General features: G+C 37.7%; 1 protein-coding gene across 3 annotated transcripts in view; it reads right to left on the minus strand.

Moving 5' to 3' along the window:
* The window catches only part of LOC150099942 (deoxycytidylate deaminase), a 69,586-nt gene extending 51,760 nt beyond the window's left edge, over positions 1-17,826 (minus strand). The window contains exon 1 of one of the 3 annotated variants that reach the window (XM_090402850.1): positions 17,782-17,826. The gene's annotated coding sequence lies outside the window, so the exon portion shown is untranslated. Of the gene's footprint in view, positions 1-17,649; positions 17,749-17,781 lie in introns of those variants that run through there. The other 2 variants (XM_090402848.1, XM_090402849.1) reach the window with 2 other exon arrangements.
* Between the last annotated feature and the right edge of the window lie 6,505 nt (positions 17,827-24,331).

Below are 24,331 nucleotides of genomic sequence, written 5' to 3' on the forward strand. Positions count from 1 at the left end.
GATTTAACAGCTACTTATTCATCTATTAACAAATTGTCTTCTCATTTTCCTTCTCCTAAAGACAAACGCTCAACTTTATCTCTTCCTGGATTTTATCAAATTCCTTGCAACTGTGATCTCTCCTATTTTGGTACAGACTGGACGTTCTCTTGAAAAAAGAATCCAAAAACATCAATCGTCCATTCTTTACAACAAACCTGAAAAGTCTGGATTGGCTCAACACGGGATTGAAACTGACCACAGCATCTTTTGGTCCAGGACTCGCCTCTTACATAGATCCCGTTATAAGTTTGAACGTTTGTTCAAGGAAAGCATGGAGGCCTTGCTCTATCGTCCCAACCTGAATCGTAATGACTGTATATATCAAAAATCTGGGAAAGTCTAATCGAGATTACTCATTGATTTTTTTTTTTTTTTTCAATCGTGTCTCTACTTCAAAATATTCCGTTTCATACTTAGTGATATAACATCACGTGGAGTGTTCTATTTTTAACGATCTATTGTTAGTATTCTAGCTTGTATTTTTTAAAACTGTTTTTGTAATACCGCTGAGGATGGTCTGCTATTTCCAGACCGAAATATTTGGTTAATTAAATATCTTTCCTGCGTTTATGTGCATATATCATGCAATGTAGATAAAGAATTCATGCTAAACTCAGTATGTTAAAAATGGTACAGGAGGCTATGTGCTGCATCCATGTATTATCTATAAAACACATCATCAAAACTTTTCAATATGTCTGACAGTGGCAGCTTGTACATAAGCACTGCGACACCGCAGTACCCCCAAGGGAAAAAACAAAAAAATTAAATTTTGTTTGTGTTTATAAATAATAAGTGCTTACAACATGATATAAATGCATGCTAAAGGTTACAACTTATGTTTCAACATTGATTGAATAGTTAATAATTGGAATTGTTCAATTAACGCTTTAGATTATGAAACAAATGTACTACAATCTAACGCATTTGCTGATATTCGTTTGCACTTGTCACTGCACGTAACAAGTGAATCCGACACTGCTCAACGAGCAGTATCGCTACAGATAAATTTGTATGCTCACGTGCATTCTTTTTGTGAGATATGAAACTTTTATTGGTGTGTTTTAGTGGTGAGGGTGAAATATTTTTGGTAAATCTTATTTTATTATGTTAAAATAACATATAATTATTTATTACAAGGCTGAATTATGACGAGTGTCACTGTTGAAAATATGAAAAGAATTATATTTTCTCAATTATCGTTACACGAAACAGCACTGTGATCTAACGCAGTGTCGGAATTATCACATTTGGTCAGTCACAGCTAGACTCGCCGATATTTGTTTGCACTTGTCACTACACGTAAGAAATGAATCCGACACTGCTTGTTGAGCAGTATCACTACAGATAAATTGTATGCTTGCATGCATTATTTCTGTGAGATACGAAACTTTTATTATTTGTGTGTTTCGAGGCGAGGGTGAAATATTTTTGGTAAATCTTATTTTATTCCATTAAAATAGCATATAATTATTTATTTATTATAGATACAAGGCTGAATTATGATGATTTTTATTTTGTATACACAGCATCCCCACTTAAAATTTTCACTGGCCGCCACTGATGTCTGATGCATGTGATGTGATTAATGCAAAGAAATCCCATGACGAATCTTATGACTTCATAGAAGTCCTAATTGGAAAGAGGGCAAAACTGTTCTGCTTCAAAAAGGATATTAAACACTAAGACACTGAAGCTTTGAATTATAGGTCAATCTGCTAGTCTGGAATTGTAATCAAGGTGTGAGAGGCTAGCAAGGACTAGGATTCAGAACTGGGTTGACAGAAGCAGCAGAATTTTCTTTGATGGGCAGCATGGATTTGCTAAACGAAGGTCATTTTAATAATCAGTATACTTATTATAACAAGGTGACAAATGCATTGAACAATGGGGGGGGGGGTAGATACATAACAGTAGTATATTTTGATTTTGCAAAGACCTTCGACAGACTGCCGCATAAAAAGTTGGTAACTAAAATAATTCTCTCTCTCTCTTCACGTAGCTTCCTCAGTGAGAGGGTGTAGCACCATATCCTTCCAGTTCTCTCTGTTGGTAGCTTTCCTTTTTGTTTATGCATGGCCATGTCAACCTGTCCATGAACTTATATCTTCAAGCCATGTCCTTCGTTTTTTACCTCTTGATCCTTTTCCCATAATTTTTCCTTCTAAAACTGTTAGTATCCTCTGTCCTGCTGAACCTCCCAGTATATGTTCTGTCATCTTTCTCTGGATCACTTCCAGTAATAAAGATCTCTGTGTTCTCATTCTCTGAAGGACATCTGTATTTGTCACATGTTCTGTCCATGAGATTTTCAGAGCTCTCCTATAGCACCACATTTCAAAGGCCATTATCTGTTGTCTTACTCTCTTCTTGAATACCCAGGTCTCACTTCCATATGTGAAAACTGGCCACACTAATGTTCTTATCATTCTTTTCTTTGTCTCAATACCCATAGAACTTCTGAGCAGATCTTTATTTTTCCAAAAGGCATATTTAGCTATGGCTGTTCTTATTTTTATTTCTTTATCTTGCTTTCCATCTGCAGTAAAGCAGGTGCCTGAATATTTATATTCTGTTGTATGTTCAATTTTCATATTGTTTATGAATATTTATGGTTTGGATCTGTTTTCTTTTGCGATTTTCATAAATTTGGTAATAAAAATTCTTTTTTTTTGCATTTATATCTAATCCAAACTCTTTACCTTTTTCAATTAGTAGCTGCAGTAATTTGATTAATTTGTTTCTGTTTTCTGCTATTAGCATGGTATCATCAGCATAGCTAAGATTCTTGTATTTTATACCATTGATACTGATTCCTATATTTTGTTTTTCAATCTTTTTCATCACTGTCTCACTGTAAATATTAAATACATTTGGTGAAAGGATGCAGCCCTGTCTAACTCCTCTTTTTATTTTCACTACAGAAGTCTCAGAGTTAAACAGCTGCATTTTCTGTTTGGTGTAAATCATTTTTATAATCTTAAGTACATGATCTTCTATGTCTAATTTATCTAATATATTGAACATTTTAAATGAAATGTCATTTCATTTCAGTCAATGTAAGCTCATGAAATGACAAACAGTCAATAATTTGTTACAGCTGTCTTGGAGTCTCCTTGATGTAATGGAATTATTTCCCTTCTTTCCACTTCCATGGGGCCCCACCAGCACTGAAACTTAATCTGATCCAATGTACTGCCAATTTCCAGCACATTTCTTAATATGTAAGATGATATCACATCTAATCCTACAAATGTTTTCACATCAAAATTTGGTAATATTTTATGCACCTGCCTCTATTTCTACATTAACTTTTGTCACAGCTGTTATTGCTATATCTCCACACATAGATGATGCACAGTTCCAAAGTGATTGATTAGTGATTCAACAATGTTGCCTGGATTCATCAAAATTATTCAACTATAGTTATTCTCGTTTTACTCCCCAAATAAGTAAAGAACTAACTCTTTGTAATTACATTTGGCTTGCTAAGCTAATGTAATTCTAGTCTAGTTTTTGCCTTCCTCAATACTGGTTACCTTTTTGGACTGTGTTTTCTTTTTTTTTTTAGCAGTTACTGCTTAATGATACTACTCATGCATTGTTATTATTATTTTATGGCATCTCCATGGAGTCCAGAGACTCATCACGAGAGACCCAAATCAATCACCATACACGCAAATCATAGTATACCTCTCCTTGAATACATTCACCCCCAGGGAACTTGCAACCAATTATGTCGCTCCATTCCACCCACTCACCACACTCCGTCTGGTTCACACATCCCAACTAACCACACTCTTACACAACTTCCATGGAGGGCCTCTAGTTCTCTATTTATCATACATTGAAAAATTTCACTTGCAGCAATTTTATAAAACCCTTTAATATCTTGAAAGTTTCTATCATGTCCCCTCTTTTCTTTTTCTACCTATCAACTAAACTTTGTAACCCACAAACCTTCAACTTATCCCTCGTAGGGAGCATTCCACAGACCTATCACCATCTAGGTCACACGTCTCTGAATCCTCTTGACTATCTCCTGGTTGCCAAGAAACCCAGCTGATCAAATCCGTGTGCAGTAGTCTAGATGTGGCTGAATCATAAAGAGGGATAATAACTTCCTTATCTTTACTTGTTGGCATGCTTTTCAACATCCAAGTAATTCGTTGAGCTATTTTATCAACTTTTGTAATATGCCCTTTGAACTTCAACTCTTTGTCCACTATTATCCCCAAATCCCTAGTCTCATCAATTTCCTGCAATCTAATACCATCATACACCATATGCAACCTTTTAACCTGAAGTGCATAACCTTACATTTTGCAGCATTAAACTGACAATAATTATCCTTTGTCCACAATGCCAATTTATTTAAATCATCCTGCAAAATAACTATATCCCAGTTTTACATCATCAGCAAACAACTGAATAACATCTCTGAAATCTTTCGTTGTGTCATTGATATACAAATTAAATAGTGGCCCTAGTACCGAATCATGAGATACTCCACTGGTCACCATCTTCTCCAAGATTCTACTCCATCATATACTACTCTCTGGCGTCTACTCTCATGAATAGGGGGTTGTTGTCACTCAGCAACCCCCTATCCATGCTACTAGCCTCATATCCATTCCCATTTGAACCAGTTTTTGTAAGTTTTCCACATGGTATTCTGTCAAATGCCTTAGCAAAGTCGAGAAGTATCATGGTGTAGCCATTACTTTTATCCAATTCTGCTGTCACTTTATTATAAAATGTGAATAAGTTACTATGACAGGATCTACCCTTTACAAAACAATGCTTCCCACTATAGAGTATTGCATCCCCCCATCTATCTTCTGTCATATTTTACCTTTCACCAGCTTTTCCAACTCTTTTCCACTCCCAATATATTAATTGGTCTGTAATTTGCTACCACTGTCTTGGAGCCACCTTTATTCTAAGGTTGTAGCATAAAGGTGTTAAAGTTGCTAAGGATATACTAAGGTCAGAATCTTATCTTATTACTATCTTATCCTCTTTCCACTCCCTTGGAACTGTACCAGAGCTGAGACTGAACAACTTCTTCAGAGGGAATGCCAATTCTCTTGCACATTCATGTAGTACACAGGCTGACATGCCATCTAATCCCACTGCTGCGTTCACATTCATATTTTTTAATATGCTGAACACCTCTTGTTCATCTACCTCAATGTTGATATGCATCTCTGTAACATCAGCAACTGTAAAATCACCACCACCTGGATGACACAAGTTTGAAAAACGATCACTCATCAACTCAACTATTTCTTTTCATCCAGTCATCTTCCTACCATTAGCATTGTTTAAAACAATCCTTCCATATTCATTTTTCTTCTTACTTGCTATGTAACAAAAAAAGTTCTGGGATTACTTTGGCCTGTTTGGCTAATTCCCTCTCATAGTGTGATTTGGTCTTTTTTTACAATACTAGTCACTCTTCTTGCTTGCACTTTGTACTGTTCATGAGTATGCCGATGACTTTTTCTTTATATTTCCTTGACAATGTTTTCTTTTTTGCAGTTATCACTATTCACAAACTCCTATAAATTTAAACCCCATAAATCCATATTCATCCACTTAATTCCAACTTGGTTTATCCACTTGACCTTGGGAGTGCAGTCTGTTACTGCTACTCTCAAGCAATTTCTGACCAATTGTTATGCACTACTGACATTCTTTCCTTGTAGCTTCTCAAGACATGGCACTGTTCCAAGATAACGCCTGAGTTCCTCATAATCACCAGCCTTATAGTTGAACACAAACCACTTCTTGACACAGAATTCAACTTGTTTTGCAAATGCCCAGAACAAAACTGCATGGTCGCTCCCCCAAATTGCAGGCAGAGTGTCTACCTTGGTTATGGATATATCTTCTGATGCAATTATCAGATCCTACACTCTCAAATCCCTTGTCCCTTCTATAAGATGTTGCTTCATGTAATTATTCCTTAGCAACTGTACAAATTCCACTTCCATCTTGCCATGCCCCTTTTGTCCCTCCAATGAATGTCTCCATAGTTAAAGTCTCCCATAATAATTGTTTGGCTTACACGCATTGTGAACTAATTTGCTGATACATAGCATCTACATCTTCCTGTGGACCCCCTAGTCTATAGCAACACCCAACAATGCATTTTGTCCTATTTGTCTCTATCTCACACCAGACAGCCTCAAATGAACCATCTTCCTCAGACCTAAAATACTCGCCGGTTGTAATTCTGCAGTATCATCAACAATATTTCACCTCGTGTCCCGTGTCTTCTATCCTCCCTGAAAATACAATACCTTTTATATTCTATCCCTGTAACTATATCATTTTCACTCAACCAGGTCTCACTGATGCCTATAATTTTTAGCCAAGTAAGAGTACCAATGCCCAAAACTCCTCACCCTTATTTTTGATACTTCTTGCATCATGTACATGCATTTCAACATACTTTTATACCCATAGTTGCCATTGTGTAATGTCATTACCAACCCATTCAAATCAGACACGTGAAATACAATTCAGCATTGCACAGTCATTACTTTACACATGCTCATTTATCACAAGGGTATCCAGATGCATGTTTGATTTCATCCTTCCTAATGGCTGGCCGAGTGGTTAGTGTATCTACTCTCCAGCCAATAAGGCTGGAGAGCAGAATCCTGCCATGGGCATGGATGTTTGTGATTGTCTGTGAAAATACTAGTAGTAGTGGTGGTGGGCGGTAGATGGCATTGGTGTAGATGATGATGATAGCAGTTGCAGTTAGTTATAGTTGGTGCCTCCCTCAATGAGTCTCTGGACTACGTGGAGGTGTCACGTAACAATAATAATCTCTAGTTTCCTTGGTTTTGCACTACTACACTCTCACTAAATAACACTTTCTCCAAACATTTAACTCCAAAATCATTTAAATGTAGTTTGTGCAAACCAATTTTCTGCCACATGATTTATTCTCCTGACTCTAGGTATCCAGTCTGCTGTGTTTCCCCCTCCCATGGTTCTAAAGCCCAAATCGAGCCTCGTCTTGGATTTACTACATCCAACCTGTAAGTCTAAAACTTTACTTTTCCAGTAAACATTGCAATATGATATTGTTATCTTGACTAATAGTATTTATTGATATTGTTTTTGATTTTCCTTTTGGTCTTTTAGCAAGAATTTTATTATTCAGTCCTCTTAAGAATACTGTCATTTTCCATATGTAAAGCATGCCCGACCCACAACTTTTTGAATTGGATTAAGTTAGATATTGTGGGTTCTTTATGGAGTTGATCTAACTCATGGTTGTATCTAATTTTACAGAGACCATTATCATTCACTTGACCAAATATTTTTCTAAGGATTTTCCTTTTAAATGTGGAAAACAAATTCTCCACTTTCACAGTAAATATCCAAGTTTCACATCTGTAGGTAATAACTGGATGGATTATCGATTTATATATTTGTCATCTGCTACTACTTTCTTCCAGCACTGTTACCATTTCCTAAGTACCACAAACACCTGAAATTCGAGGCTTAATGGAGTGAAACAGCACTGAGAAGTGATTCTAAATATTTAAAACTTTCCAAAATATGGGAAACATTAACATTTTGAGAACCAAGTTTATATGCCAAGCCACTCACAGGTGCCTGCAGAGGGAATCTCACCTAGTTAGGATTCTAGTCTTTTGTACAAAACATGTTTCACTTCATTTGGGTTGGTTTTGCGTATGTGCATGCATGCATGTGTTTTACAAGTATTATATTGTGCTCTCTGAAGATGTCTGTTACGAAGGCAAAATACTGGAAGAATTAAATATTATTTTTTAATTCTTTCTTAGTGCTGTTTTACTCTCCATTAAGCTTTCAACATGATTTCTCAGCATTTAAGCCTTAACACATGGACTTTATGTGCCATATATAGCTCCTATGGTGCTATTCCAAGCTGTCTCCCAAGTTTGTCGCAATCATCAGCTTTATGATTGAGCTTCTGAGTTGGATCAGTGACTACGTATCAGAAAGTTGTCTATGGGGTGCAGTATCCCAAAAGAGGAAGATCACTAGCATGTTGCAGGGGTCAGTTTTGGGACAACTGTTGTTCAGTTTGTATATTAATGATACTGGGATGAATATAACTAGTGATATGCAGCTGTTTGCAGATGATGAAAAATGTGGAGAGCAATGGAGAGTCAAGAAGATGTTATGGTCTTGCAGGGGGAATTGAACAGATTGCATGAATGGGCAGGTAGGTGGAACTGTCAGATCAATGTTTACAAAGTGTTATGTTTTGAGATTTGGTAAGCAACAATGGGATGCAAAGTACATGCTTGGTGGGAAAACTTTAAAGATGGTAGAGGAGATGAGAGATCTGGAAGTGGTGATGGACAAGGACCTGAAATTCAGGGTCCACACTGCACAAGTTGTAAAAAGGTTACATCAAATAATGGCAATGATGTGGAGGACCCTGACATGCAGAAATAAAGAGTATATGATGCAGTTGTATAAGGCTTTGATCAGGCCTCATGGATTATTGTGCACAGATTTGGTCACTGCGTTTTCATGGTGACGAGGATATGTTAGAAAGGGTCTAGAGAAGATTCACAAAGGTGATCAGTGGTCTTTGGAATGTGGAGTACGAAGACAGATTGAGAGAATGTAAATTATAAAGCTTTGTGAATAGGAGGAGGAGGAGAGGGATATGAATGAGACATATAAGCTAGTCAGAGGTTGTTATCAAGTTGATATGAAAGAGATTTTTCATATAATTGAGGGAGGGGAGAACAAGAGGCCATTGCAAGAAACTGTATAAGAGGGTGCAAGCAGAAGAGTGAGGAGCAGGTTCTTTGTATGGAGAATGGTTGATGAGTGGAATGCATTGCCTGAGAGTGTTGTGAATGTAGACATATTGAATCAGTTTAAGGCACAGTTGAATGAGCATTGTGTATGATAGTGTGTACCTCCCATGATGAGTCAGTGATGAGACCTCAATAAAGGTTGAAACTGGTCTGGGTAGGCCCTTCCCATAATGCATAATATTATATACATCCAAAAGGGTGTGTGTTTTATATGATACTAAGGAAATTAATATGAAATCATTAGCCTCTATATATAAGTAGTCCAGTTTTGAAAATACTTACACTCAGATAAAGGATTAAACCAATATAATTTCTTGGCATCTTTAATTTATGGTGTAAACAAGTGAAAAACTTTCAACATCTATTTCCAATCCAGAGTATTTTAATAATAAGGTGTGATACGGTTAAGTTAAGGGATATTACATCCCATATCGTTTCTTAGCCGAATATAGTAGAAACTATATAAAGTTTGGCGATTCCAAGCATAAGCAAATACCTAATATATCTAATAACTTATTAGGACACCTCTCGGCAATACTCATAGAAGGGGTGCAAGTTCTGTTCGCTAGAAACTTGATATTAACTAGGTCTACCTACTCACTGATGAGACCTCAATAAAGGTTGAAACCGGTCTGGGTAGTGACCTTCTCTCATAATGTTGAACAATAATACAGCTCCTAGGAGCTAAGTTCACATTATGGGTAAATATCAAGAATAGTGATCGGAGCTTGCTCCACCTTTGACATGAGTTGCCTCAGCTTGCACTACCTTAAGGGTCAGTTGCTGCAGTATCCAAGTATTTGCTTATGCTCGGAATCGCCGAACTTTATATAGTTTCTACTATATTCGGCATGAAACTCTTTGAATTTCTTATTCAGCTAAGAAACGATATGGGATGTAATATCCCTTAACTTAAACAAGTCATATGTTGTCACTGAATAGAGTCACCACTGAGTTTCCTGTCTGGGAGTGATTCTGGTCAGGAGCAATGAGATTAGTAGTGATCCTTTAGGGCTGCTCAGTGAGATTTAGAATGATCTTAGTTTTTGGAGAAGTATCCCCACACTAACATACCTCAATAAATAAAGGTATGTTTATGTTAAATACCTACTCAATAAAAGACTTCCCATAATGCATGGCATTATACACATCCAAAAGGATGTGTGTTTTGCATTATGGGATACTAAGGCAATTGATGTAAAGTCATTAGCCTCTGTATACACGTAGCTCAGTTGTGATTTCTTGGCCACTACCCACACTGGTTTCGACCTTTATTGAGGTCTCATTAGTGGGAGCCAGAAGGAACTTTAATTTATAGTGTGACCAAGTGAAAAACTTTCACTGTCTTACCTTTCATAAGAAAGATCTCACTTCACACTCTTTTTGATCCTATTGTGATCTTTGGTTAAGACCAATTTTCTCTTCATGGGACAACTTTCACATCTAGTCTATCCAGGCACAAACATACACAGCCTATTCTGCTTCCAAGTAGGCTTCTGCATATTTTTTTTTTAATCCAAATGCTACCTCTCTGCTACATAACTCACTATCATTACTATTTCTTCACTTTCCTCTAATTCTGTAAAAGCATGAGCAGCTACTGTTGAATATCTATAAACATTTCAGCTCCAAACTTATTGAACTAATTTGACCGCCTTCATTCCATCTCCCTCTGTTCTTTGGAACAGCCCTCCCCATACTGATTTGTATAATGAATAAACCAGCTCTGCAAAAAATACCATCATGTCTCTCTCTCTCTCTGATCACTTGTCTATCAAAATACTACTTATAGGTTCTAAGACTACTAGGTTCCTTCTCATTATTGCAGTAAAAAAGATAAAGAAAAAAACGTGTGTCACACCAATGAGTAATGACATCACTACTGCTGAGGAGGGGAGAGGAGTGTACTCAATAGTAGAACATTCGACTGCAGATTGAGAAGTCCCCAATTCAATCCCAGATAGCCCTTTAATTTTTGCAGGTGATTATGACAAGCTTAAGAAGAAACTTAAATCTGTGCCATGGAATAAAAACACTGCAGGGCAAGGATGCTAGTAGTGCATGGGATATAGTTAAGCGTCATTTAGAGGAAGCAATATTAAATTGTATACCTAAGGTTGAGGGTTAATCAGGTAGGAGTTAGATGGATGAGTAATATAATTAAGCACGAGCTGCAGTAGAAGAAAATGCCGTGGAGGGTAAAGAGCAAGGTGACCAGCAAAGTCAATGAATAGTACAAGGCCCAGGCAAGAAAGGTGACCAGCACAGCAAGGAAGACAAAATCAGATCATGAGAAGAATGTAGCCAAGCAGGCCAAAGGAAATCCCTAAGAGTTCTTTTGCTATGCCAGCTTGGTTGACCAAGTGGTTAGCATATCTGCTCTCAAGCCAAAAGGCTGTGGGCATGGATGTTTGTGATTGTCTGTGAAAATATTAGTAGTGGGCGGTAGATGGCAGTTCGCTGTAGTTGGTGAACTGAGTGGTGGGGATGGATAGTTGCCCTTCCTCAATGAGTTTTTGGACTAATTGAAGGTGTCATGTAATAAAGTAAGAGGAAGAATGATCTCATTAACCTTAATGAGTGATGATGGTCACAAGGTGACAAAAGCAGATAAAATAGTTGAGTTACTGAGTGACCACTTTGCAAGAGTAATCTCATCCTAGTGAGATTACTGCTTTAACATATGTGACAGACACTACTGTAGGAACAGAGGTGGATGAATTGGAAGTTCTTAGGATATTGCAGAAACTCAATATAATACAGCTGTGAGACTAGATGGGATATCGGCTCAGGTTTTGCAAGAATGTGCAAGGGAACTGGCAATGCCACTGACTAGGCTCTTTAAGTCTTAGCTCTGATAGAGTTCCAAGGGAGTGAAAAGAGAGTAAAATAATTCCTTTGCATAAGGGAGGTTCTAAGACTGCCAGTAGCAAATTATAGACCAATCAGTAACTCAGGTGTGGTGGTAAAAGTACTGGAAAAATTGGTCAGAAAAAGAATTCAAGAATGGGTGGATAAGAATATGATACTGTATGAGGGGCAACATGGCTTTGTGAAGGGTCGGTCATGCCTTAGTAATTTACCAACTTTTTATAATAGAAAAGTTATTATTATTATTATTATTCAGGCCTCCATGGAGTCGAAAGACTCATCGTGGGAGGTCCTTCCTAAGAACATAAAGTCTGTCAAGACTCATCGAGGGGAGATCCCCCCCCTGCCCTAAGAAACACAAAGTCTATCATACCACTCCTTAAACTCATTGACCGTTCTCGCTCTCACCAATCCATCAGGCAATGCATTCCACGGTTCAACCACCCTCCATGCAAAGAAACCACTCCTCACCCTCTTGCTCACAGTTTCCTTTCGTAACTTCCAGGGATGGCCGCTTGTCATCACTCCTTCCCGCTGTTCAACCAAGCGAAAGAACTCCCCAGTGTCAACCCTGTAACCACCTCTCAACAGTTTAAAAGTCTCAATCATATCACCTCTCCTTCTTCTATCCACCAAACTCTGTAGTCCACATTCCCTCAGCTGATCCTCGTAATTATCCTTGTACAGTCCTGAAACCATCTTTGTCATCCGTCTTTGTATCCACAGTTAATTTATCCCCTTCAAATCCTGGAGACCAAATCTGAGAACAATAGTCCAAGTGTGGTCTGATCAGAGACTTATACAACAGAATGATAACCCTCTTATCTCTGCAGGTCAGTGTCCTTCTCATAATTGCAGCAATTCTCTGTGTTACCTTCACCACCTTTGCAATATGTCCCCTAAACTTCAGGTTTCTATCAACCATCAACCCCAGATCTCTTGTCTCCTCTACTTACTCCAGCATAACTCCTCCCATAGAGTATGCTGCATCCCATCGATGTTTTCCAAACCTCAAGACCTTACATTTTGCTCCATTAAACTGACCCCCATTCATTTGCCCATCTATCTAGCTTATTCAAATCCTCTTGCAGGACTACCACATCTGCACTATTACTAATAATCCTTCCTAGCTTTGCATCATCTGCAAACAACTGAATATCCCCTTGCAATCCACTGGCAATGTCATTGATATAAAGGTTAAACAATATAGGTCCTAGTACTGAGCCCTGTGGGACCCCACTTGTAACCCTCTGCCTCCTTGAAACTGCTCCACCACACACAACTCTCTGATACCTATCAGACAGCCAATCCTGAATCCAGTTGACCAATCTGACATCCAGACCCATGTGCTGCAACTTAAATATCAGCTTATCATGTGGCATCCTGTCAAATGCCTTTGCTAAGTCTAAGAAAATTGCAGTATATGCCTTTCTCTCATCTAATGTTCTGGTAACTTTATTATAAAAGGCTAGCATATTGCTAAAACAAGAGCGCCCTTTCACAAATCCATGTTGACTCTCACAGATAACATTACCCTCATCTGCCCAATGTTGTATACGGTCCCTCACTACTTTCTCCAAGATCTTAACAACTACTGATGACACAGGCTGGCCTATAATTAGACACTTCCCGTCTGTTACCACCCTTATGCAATGGCACTATCTCACCTTCCTTCCATTCCCTGGGCACCTTTGCCAAAGCCAGACTTTCACTGAAAAGCCACGTTAAAGGCACTGCCAATTCCCTAGCACATTCTCTCAAAACTCGTGGTGAAATACCATCCAGTCCCACAGCTTTACTGACATCAAGAGTACTCAGTATCTGAAACACACTCTCCTCCTGTACCTCCAGACCTCGAACCAGTCCTATCCCTCTAGCATTTAAACTGACTCCTCTAGGATGAAATACTCCAATAAAGTGTTGATTGAAAAATTCCACTATGTCCTCTGCATTAGTCACTCTATTCCCATTTTTATCCCACAATATCATTCTTCCACAGTCATTTCTCCTCCTACTGGCCACATAGCTAAAAAATTCCCTAGGATTTTCTTTGGATCTTAGGGCCAATCTCCTCTCATATTCCAGTTTCGCTTTCCTTACCACACTAGTCACTCTTCTGGCCTGTGTCTTATATTCCTCATGCATCTCTTCACCTGTCTCCTTAAATCTCTTCCATAGCCTCTTGTTCGCATGCAATTCCTGTTTAATATTGTTTGTCATCCACTTTACTCCAAATTGCGTCCTCTTCTTCACTCGTGGTATACAACTTACCACTGCTGATAACAAATATTCTTTCACAATTTCCCACGCACTAGTGATATCCCGGCCTTCCAATTCCTCCCTCCATGAAACTTCCCGAAGTTGACGTCTAAGACTATTATAATCACCTGCCTTATAATTCCACATAAGTTCCCGTCTCTTTGATACTCCTGCATGTCTATTCATTTTCCAAGTCAACACCATATGGTCACTCTCTCCAACTGGTGGGAGAGACGTCAACTCAGTTATTATCAACTCTTCTGATGCTATAACCAAATCCAAAACTTTTGAACCTCTTGTTCCCTCTGTTACATGTTGCCTAAGACATTTGTCCCTCAAGAATTCTAGAAATTCCATTCCCCTATTGCTACATGCATCTTCTTCTCTCCAATTTATACTACTGAAGTTAAAATCTCCCATAACAATCATTCTTCTTGCACTTGCCAAACTTAGCTGTCTAAACATCTCCTGGTCCCCATCCTCTATGCTCCTGGGTCTGTAGCAACACCCCACTAAATATCCTGTCTTGCCTACCTCTACCTCACACCATACGCTCTGAAAATCATTTGTCTCACTTCCTTCCAAATTCTCCACTCTTAGAGGACATAGGTCATCACTTATCATAAGCAGTACCCCACCACGCTTTCCCCTCCTATCCTGACGAAAAATGCTATACCCAGCGACTTCTATTCCTGTTGTTATATCCCCTTCTGTCAACCACGTCTCAGTGATCGCAATAATTTTTGGCCAGGCTGATGCTATCTGCGCCACCAATTCCTCTCCCTTATATTTGTATAATAAATTATACAAAATAGATTAAAAAACACCTATGAAGAACTGATAGGCAAAGAACAAGCTGGTTTTCAAGGAAACTATTCAACAATAGACCAGATTTTCACACTGCCAACTGGGAAGACTACGAAGAACTATACTGTTGTTTTGTGGCTTTAAACAAGCTTTCAATAGAGAAATCCTTCTTAAAGTTCTACTAGAAAAAGCAATAGATAAATATATAATACAGTTTCTGATAAAATATTACTCTAAGCCAAATGCAATAATTAAAAAGGATACACTCACAACAGAACCTATAGAGATCCAAAAAGGAATAATGCAAGGATGCCCACTATACCAATGCCTATTCAACATATATCTATAAGTTGTAAAGAAGGCAATAGACAATGAGCCTGGAATCAATATCAATGGTTTAAATATAAATAATATCAAATATGCAGATGATCTTGTCCTTATTGCAAGAGTTGATAAACAAGCTAAACGAAACCTGTAAAACATGTGACGTGACAAATATAAAAAAGACAAAATTGATGAAAATAAGAAGGAACAAAACTAACATCTCAGCCACCCTAAATGGAGAACAAATAGAACAAGTAGGCAACTTCATATATCTTGGATCAAAACTAACAGACACAATAGATGAAATCGAAACAATCAAATACAGAATAGTGATAGGATGGACCACCATGGGAAAATTACAGAAAATCTGGAAAACAAACAAGATATCTAAGCAAGCCAAAATCAAATTATACAAATCAATAATTATACCAACAGTTATCTGGTAGATTGTGAAATTGTCAGAGTGGTTGAGACAGAGAGAATAGAGAAAACCATGGAGGTGTCACGTAATAATAATAATAATAATCTATAGAGCAGAAGCATGGACAATTAAGAAAAGAGAGGAGAAAAAACTACTGGCATTTGAAATAAATGTTTAAGAAAAATAAATAGAACAAGTTGAATAGAAAAGAAAACAAATAGCACAGTCAGACAAGAATTACTGTATAAAAAGACAATATTAGAAAAAATGAGAAAACAACAACTGAGATGGTTCGGCCATGCTGTACGCATGGACGCAGACGGTCTACTTAACGTCCTAATAAATACTTTTCAAACTGAAAAAAGAAGACCCAAAAGACCAAGAATCACTGGCAGAAATCAATAAAGAACATTTTAGGATGTAGAACTAATAAGGAACTTTTTCGAACAGTAAGGAATAGAGAAGACTCAACTCATCTTACGGAAGAGGAGAAGAAGAAGAGAAGAAACTAGTTTTTAATCCACCAGAACAGGCAAACTGGCCTGTGAACACATTACAGACATATGGCACACTGGGAGGCATAGGGGTAACCACCTTATTCTCGATATAATAGTGGTTAAGTGAATAGAAATCCTCGACACTGCAAGGTAAAGGAGTGAAGTAAGAAGATATCTATTACCAAGAATGACCACTATATCATCTTATAGTATGTCAGGCATGTAGCTCTTAATAACTGACTTGATCTTATTATGTCAAGAAGAAAAAAAATATATATATATAAACATACTACATACATTTCTAACATAATTAAAAAAAACCTTTCTATATAAAAAAACCCTGTATTCAACAGGACAGCGCTTTAGTGCAAAATCCATATTATTACTTACATATGCCAGAAAAGCAAACCTTTCTATAAAAATTCCACACAACCATAATTTGTTATTCCCAACATCATTTATGCATCCCTAATTGCAATCAGGCATTTCACTTTTTATGATGTCATCACGTGATATTGGGCATTCATGTGAGTTAGTTGACATCTCAGCTAGAGTGTAGTGATGTAATTAGGTGACGTTCCATCCATGCTCCCATGGATACGCTGAGAATTTTTATTGGAACCGCCTAAACTCAGGTCTCTCTTCTTGTGGGTTTCGCAGTAGTGTGGTAATTACGTCCAGGGGCGTACTTACACTTTTCCCAGGTGCTCCGGAGCCCCCTCCCTTATTCTTTGGGGTCCTTAAATTGTCCATAATTTGCCGGGACCCCAGCTAGAGACTCGTGTTCCTGTGCATAAGTGTGGTCCTGATTATGCCACTGTTTCAGAATCAACACTAACCATCATTTGCACAATCTTGCTTTGAGCTCATTCACTGCCAAAATACTAACAACAGACTGACAACCCATTCACCACTCCCCAAGCAAAAGAATCTAGTCCTCACGCCCTTGTAAGTACTTACTTACGTAATTTCTAGGAATAACCGCTAGTTTTTCTCACACTAGATTGCAAAATTTCCTCTGAATCAATCCTATAATCCTGCACTAACGGATCCGGAAGCAAGTGACCATCAGCTTGGTCATTCGCCCTATGGATCCGTTCCAGTTCCTCTACATCGCCAAGAAATCCATGTGACCAGATCTGTGCACAATAGCACAGATGGGACCATATCATGGCCTTATAAAAAGCTCTATCTCTGCTTGCATTCAAAACCACGTAATCCTATGTGCTATTTTAACCACTTCTGCAATATGACCTCTACACTTCAACTGATGTGATTATGTATGTATGTGTGTGTGCGTGTGTGTATATATATATATATATATATATATATATATATACAAAAAAAAAAAAACTTATCAGGAATCCAACATTTTATATGTATTATTCCGTCACTCCAATGGTATGTTAAGATAGAGCGTGAAGAATAAACATTTCGAGTAATGAAAATTGAAAAATTCTAAGCTCTTTCTTCAAGTAATGTAATTAGAAATCACATAATTCGAAGGAAACGTGTAAAACAAATCATCATTAGTAAGAATCCTACGTTTCATTTAGAAAAGTGTTATGAAAGACAAACTTACAAACTAGTTTATAACACTACATACACAAAACAGAAGTGTAGTACTCATAATACTGAAATCAAAACATATCAACTTCGGCGCCAAATGCAAACCAACGAGTTATTTGCAGAACGAAATTTTAATGCCACCTACCGACATAAAAATTTATCGATACAGTTTGGAGGGCAAGTTGGATCGAATTGTTCATGAATATGTGAAATATCCAGAGGGGATATGCATTACCTTCCCCCAAAGATATCAGAGCAAATAACAATCTAAATTTTCAGTTAAATAACAGGAAGAAACTGTTTACTTATTCTATAATACAAGTTAAAACTGGAAATAAATATTACTAGTATAATGGGTTTTTTATGTGGGTTTCACGCACGAAAGGACTAAAACTATTTTTTTTTATGTGGCTTTCATGCATAAAAAGTTCTCGTAAACATATAATATATTCGTACCGTGAACGGGCTATGGATTTTTTTTTGCCATTTTTATTAATTTTATATATTTTGCATTCATTTTTTGACATAGAGGAAACTCTAAACATACAACCCTTCAATAAGCACATGCGACAAAATTCATCTCTCACTTAAACAAAATCACAAAAATGTATGCCCACAGTGGGGTTGGAACCCACAGTCTGTGGATCGGAGAGCGGATATGTTGACTACTCGGAAATCAGATCGGTAAATTGTATCAATAAAACATGAAATTAATTCGACTGGAGAAACAATCGGCGTGTGGTAAAGGAGGACAGAGAATGAAAGAAAGAGTGAATGGAGAAAGCACAAAAGAGCGAGAAACGGTAGAAAAGAGACAGTAGGATTCGATGATAAGAGGTATAATTAATGAGAAAGCGATACGAAAACATGATTTTCAGATGCGAAGAAAGGATGTTAGTGACGCCATAAGTATGCAGAAGAAAGAAGTAAATGAGTTAATTGTTTTGGCTGGCACAAATCATTTAAAAGGTGAGAAATATGCAATGAGAGAAGATATGAATGAGTTGTTATTGGAAGCAAAAATCGCGAGTAAGAAACTAAATATTGTGAGTCCGCTGCCTCGGTATGATAGGACAGAACTTATGTTTGCCAATTAGTCAATAAAAAGATTGTGCAGGAGGAATGGCAATAAACTGCACAATTTGTGCAGTTTATTGCCAAATTGTGCGGTAGTGTGAGTGTGGTAGTGCTAAACAAGATAAACTAGAGATATTAGGAGGTTGAAATCAAACATGGTTGGCCACCCCTGTGATAAAAGAGCATGTGTACAGTAATGATTAAGCAATATCGAATTGCCTGCATGACACGAATGAAAGACGCATCAATAATTAAGGGTGAGAAGATTTTGACATTGGTCAGCTTGACTTGGCCAAAAATTATAGGCATCCGTGAGACCTGGTTGACTGAAAAGCATATAGTTACAGGGACAGAATATGAAGGGTATTGTATTTTTGAGGAGGAGTTTTCTATGTAAGACAAAATAGAGGCAACAATCAAGAAGTTAAATTTGTTGTGCAACCGTATCGAAAAAGGAAAATACCACTCCTTTCACAAGCTGAGTGATTTCAGTGAACAACCCCATTCTAGTGATGTTGCTGAAAGTATGATTGAACATATGAGGTCATTGGCTTCTCAACTACGTCTGTATTTTTCACTTTGTCCTGAAAAAAAAACGACTGGATGAAAACTCCCTTTCTAGACTCGGAATATGAACTTGCTTCTGTCGAAGCAGAAGAACTTATCGGGCTGTCCTGTGATTCGACGTTCAAAATGTTGTTTCCTTCGTTACCGTTACTGGATTTTGGTTCCAAGCTGTTTATCCTGAAATTTCCAAAGGGGCTGTAAGACATCTGTTGCCATTTGCCACTACATATCTGTGCGAGACAACATTTTCTCATCTTGTATATATGAAAAACAAACACAGGAACAGAGTTAACGTGGAGCCAGATCTACGTCTGAAATTATCCAGTTTTGATCCTGACATGCGAAAGGTGACTTCTGAAAAACAGCACCAGCCATAACATTAGATGTGTGTTAAATTCCTAATATTAGGCCTAATTGATATGTTCATATTCTTCCAAATAGCTCCATTTATAACAGTATTGCATTGCCATAAATGACACAATTAGTGTTGTAAAATTGTAATTTATTACTTCAGCTTTATGATGTATAAAGTATAAAAAATTTCCATTTTGGTTTTTATGGGGACGCGGTAAATTAACGTTCGCTACAGGGGTTCGCGACACAAAACTAGTTGGGAAATACTGCACTAGGGAGTCTACGGGAAGAAGTAGATGCCATGCATTGGCGGATTAGTACAATGATTATAGGCCAAAAAATTATTATGGGAGCTTTAACAATGGGGGACATCGATTGGAGGAGGAAAGAGAGCCGCCGTGAATTAACGTTCGCTACAGGGATCCGCGACATCAAAATTAGTTGGGAAACACTCAGGGCCGGTTTTATCATTAGGCGAATCTAGGCAATCGCCTAGGGCGATAAGCTTCCCGGAATCAGATTTTATTACATAGTTTCGGGGAAAAATATATAGAGACAATATATAGAGGTGCATAAATTTTCTTTGCCTAGGGGCATCAGATACTCTTGGATCGGCCTGGAAACACTGCACAAGGGAGTCCACAGGAAGAAGTGGATGCCATGTATTGTCAGATTAGCACAATGATTATAGACTAAACAATTATTATTTGAGCTTTAACTAAGGGGAACATCGATTGGAGGAGGAAAGAGGGCATGGCAAGATGGAAGTCAAGTTTATACAGTTACTGAGAGATAATTAAATGAAACAACATGTTATAGAAGGGACAAGAGGTTTGAGGGTGTTGGATCTGATAATAGCATCAGAAGATGTAACCATAACCAAGGTAGACACTCTGCCTCGAATTGGGGAGAGTTACCGTGCAGTCTTCTTCTGGGAAGTTGTCAAACATGTGACGTTCTCTGACAAGAAGAGATTTATGTTCAATTATAAAGTTGGTGATTATGAGAAAGAGTCAGTAGTCATCTTGGAACAGTTCTATAGCTTAACAAGCTACAAAGAAAGAATGCCAGTAGTATATGGCAAGTGCTTAGATTGCTTGAGAGTAGTTGATAAGAGTGCATAATAAAGTAAGAAGGATAAATCAAGTAGGAATTAAATGGATTATTGGGGATATAAATTAAGAGCTGCAAAATAAGTAAACATTGTGGAGGAATTATAAAGAAAAAAGTGATCAGCATACTCATGAGCAGTACAAAGTGCAAGCAAGATGCGTGACTAGGAAGGCCAGATCAGGCTATGGGAGAGAAATAGCCAAACAGGCCAAAGTAAACCAGAGGTTTTTTTTTATTGTTGTTGTATAGCAAGTAAAAGGGAAAATGAAAATGGAAGGGGAAAAAATCAGCTAATGCCTTTTTATTCCCATATAGGTAGTAAGCGAGGCCATTTAGCCCTATCTAACTTTTGGAGACTAAGTGGGCAATTCAATCTCCACTGGTACCAATCAGAGATAGCTGGCCCGAGGCTATCACTAATAAAGCGGCACACAGTCAAGAGAGACGGTTCAATAAGTGCCACCATCTCGTGGTCCCTAACACAATATATTTAATATCTGAAATAATGTGGGTTCTACGGTCGATTTTCTTGAGTTTACTGGATGAAAAACCCGAATTTCCGGGAGAAAAAACCCGCTTGTCCCTGCCAGAGATCGACTAACTCGGAACCGTTCAGAAAGGTTTATAACAATTTCCTCTAGTTGCCGACTAGATTCGAAAGAATACTTCCTTCGTGCGATAAACCACTGTGGTGTGCAAACGCCACATCCGCTGAGCTAGAGAGGCTCTGAAAATGGAAGGATGACTTTAAACAGTGCTCATGGTAGGAAGACGACTGAACGAAAAAAATAGTTGAGTTGATGAGCGATCAATTTTCAAAGGTGTATCATCCAGGCAGTGGTGATTTTACAGTTGCTGATATTACAGAGTTGTATATCAACATTGAGGTAAATGAACAGGATGTGTTCAGCATATTAAAAAATATGAATGGGAACACAGCAGTGGGATTAGATGGCATGTCAGCATGTGTACTACGTAAATGTGCAAGAGAATTGGCATCGCCTCTGAAGAAGTTATTCAATCTAAGTCAGCTGAGGCAGGGTTCCAAGGGAATGGAAAAAGAGTAAGATAGTACCATAGCATAAAGGTGGCTTCAAGACAGTGATAGCAAATTACAGACCAATTAATATATTGGGAGTGGTTGTTAAAGTATTGGAAAAGTTGGTGAAAGGTAAAATATGACAGTGGGTGGATAGGGATGCGATACTCTATAGTGGGTAGCATTGCTTTGTAAAGGGTAGGCCTTGTCTTAGTAAATTATTCACATTTTATAATAAAGTGACAACAGAATTGGAAAAAGGTAATGGCTACAGCATTATACTTTTCAACTGCCAAGGTATTTGACAGAATTCCACATGCAGAACTATTATAAAAATTGGAGAAAATGGGAATGGATATAAGGCTAGTAGCATGGATAGGGGTGGTTGACTGACAAACATCAGAGCTTTGTATATGGTGGAGTGGAATCTAGGTGAATGATGGTGACTAATGGAGTATGTCATGGTTCGATACTAGGTCCACTACTGTTTAATTTGTTTATCAGTGACATAGAGAAAGATATAAGAGATGTTATTTTGCTGATGTAAAACTGGGGAGAGCAATAGTTCATAAAGTTGATGTAGATATCCCGCAGGATGATTTAAATAAATTGGCATTGTGAGCAAAGGATAATGATTGTCAATTTAATGTTGCAAAATGTAAAGTTATGCACCTCGTGTTGAGAAGGTTGCATATGATGATATTGGACAGTAGGTAATTGGTGAGGCTAGGGTCTTGGGGATAATGGTGAACAACAGTGGCAGCCCGTACATAAACACTGCGACACTGCAGCACCCCCAAGGAAAAAATGAAAAAAGTAAATTTGGTTTGTGTTTATAAATATTTGCAATGCTTACAACATTATATAAATGCAATACAACATATTAAAGGTTACAGCTTATGTTTCAACATTGATTGAATAGTTAATAATTGGAATTGTTCGATTAATGCTTTAGATTATGAAACAAATACACTGCGATCTAACGCCGATATTCGTTTGCGCTTGTCATTGCACGTTATGTCATTCCCACACTTTCAAACGGCAGTGTATCTTTAGTATGCTTATGCACGTTATTTCTGTGAGATATGAAACGTTTATTATTGGTGCGTGTTCGTGGTGAACTATCTTTTGTAAATCTTATTTTATTTTATTAACATAACACATTATTATTTATTTATTATAGATACAAGGCTGAATTATGACGAGTGTCACTGCTGAAAATATGAAAAGAATTATATTTTTTTTCAATTAAGCGCCTCTATAGCGCAATTGGAAGAATGACAGTAGATTGTGCCTTTCGATTGGAATAGGCCCAAGTTCGATTCTCGTCGCGACGGGAGGAATCTATCTGGACAATTTCAAACGAAGGTGAGTTAGCCGATCTCATACGGAGGTAGCAGGGCTTTTTCTCCCGGAAACTCGGTTTTTCATCCCGCATACAGACAAATCGGCCCTTAAGAACACACGCAATTTACAGACAAAAAATACTTGTGGTGGTGGAGGTGGGCGGTAGAAGGCGTTGATGGAGATAATTCGCAGTAGAGGTTCGGTGTAGTGGTTGAGACAGTTGTAGGTGTCCTCCCGTGATGAATCTTCGGATTCCTTGGAGGTATCAGGAATAATAATAATAATAATAATTATCGTTACACGAGACAAATGCACTGCGATCTAATGCCGATATTCGTTTGCGCTTGTCATTGCTATTAATACGAAACTTATTACTGGCGTTTGTTCGTGGTGAGGATGAAATATTTTTAATAAAGCAATTTTTAATATGTAAATTTATTTATTCATAATTTCGTTATTGATTAGGGGAAAAAAATGATTTTTTTTTTTTTTTCCCATCACCCTCACTTAAAATTTTTACCGGTCGCCACTGGTGAACAAAGAGTTGAAGTTCAGAAGGCATATTGCAAAAGTTGGAAAAATAGCTCAACGAATTAGGAGGAGGTGGAGAGGATCCAGAGGTGAGTGACCAAGATGATAGCAGGTCTATGAAATCAACCTTATGAGAACAGGTTGAAGATTTGTGGGTTGCAAAAATTGGTCGATAGGCGGAAAAGGGAGATATGATAGAGACATTCAAATTACTAAAGAGTTCTATAGGATTAATTCAAGGATATTTTTAAGAACAGGGCTGGTGGTGGGAGGACTAGGGACCATCCATGGAAGCTGGGCAAGAGTGTGGTTAGTAAGGGTGTTAGAGCTATGCTTATTACTTTTATAGTGGTGAACGAATGGAATAAGCTGCCAGAGTCTGTTGTGGATGCTATGATTGTGAATGAGTTCAAAGCAAAGTATGATGATAGACACTGTGAATGTTGAATAGTTGATGAACATGATGTTCAGGACCTCCTTCGATGAGTCTAGGGACTCCTGGGAGTTGCCCGTAATAATAATAATAATAATAATAATAATAATAATAATTACTTGGATGTTGAGAAGCATGCTAACAAGTAAAGATAAGGAAGCTATTATCCATCTTTATATATAAGACTATGATTTGGTCAGATCTAGACTACTGCCCACAGATTTAGTCACCTAG

The sequence above is a fragment of the Typopeltis vanoorti genome, chromosome 13, assembly GCF_054136105.1.
Source record: "Typopeltis vanoorti isolate ZY-2024b chromosome 13, IOZ_Tvanoo_1.0, whole genome shotgun sequence".
Classification (NCBI taxonomy): Eukaryota; Metazoa; Arthropoda; class Arachnida; order Uropygi; family Thelyphonidae; genus Typopeltis; species Typopeltis vanoorti.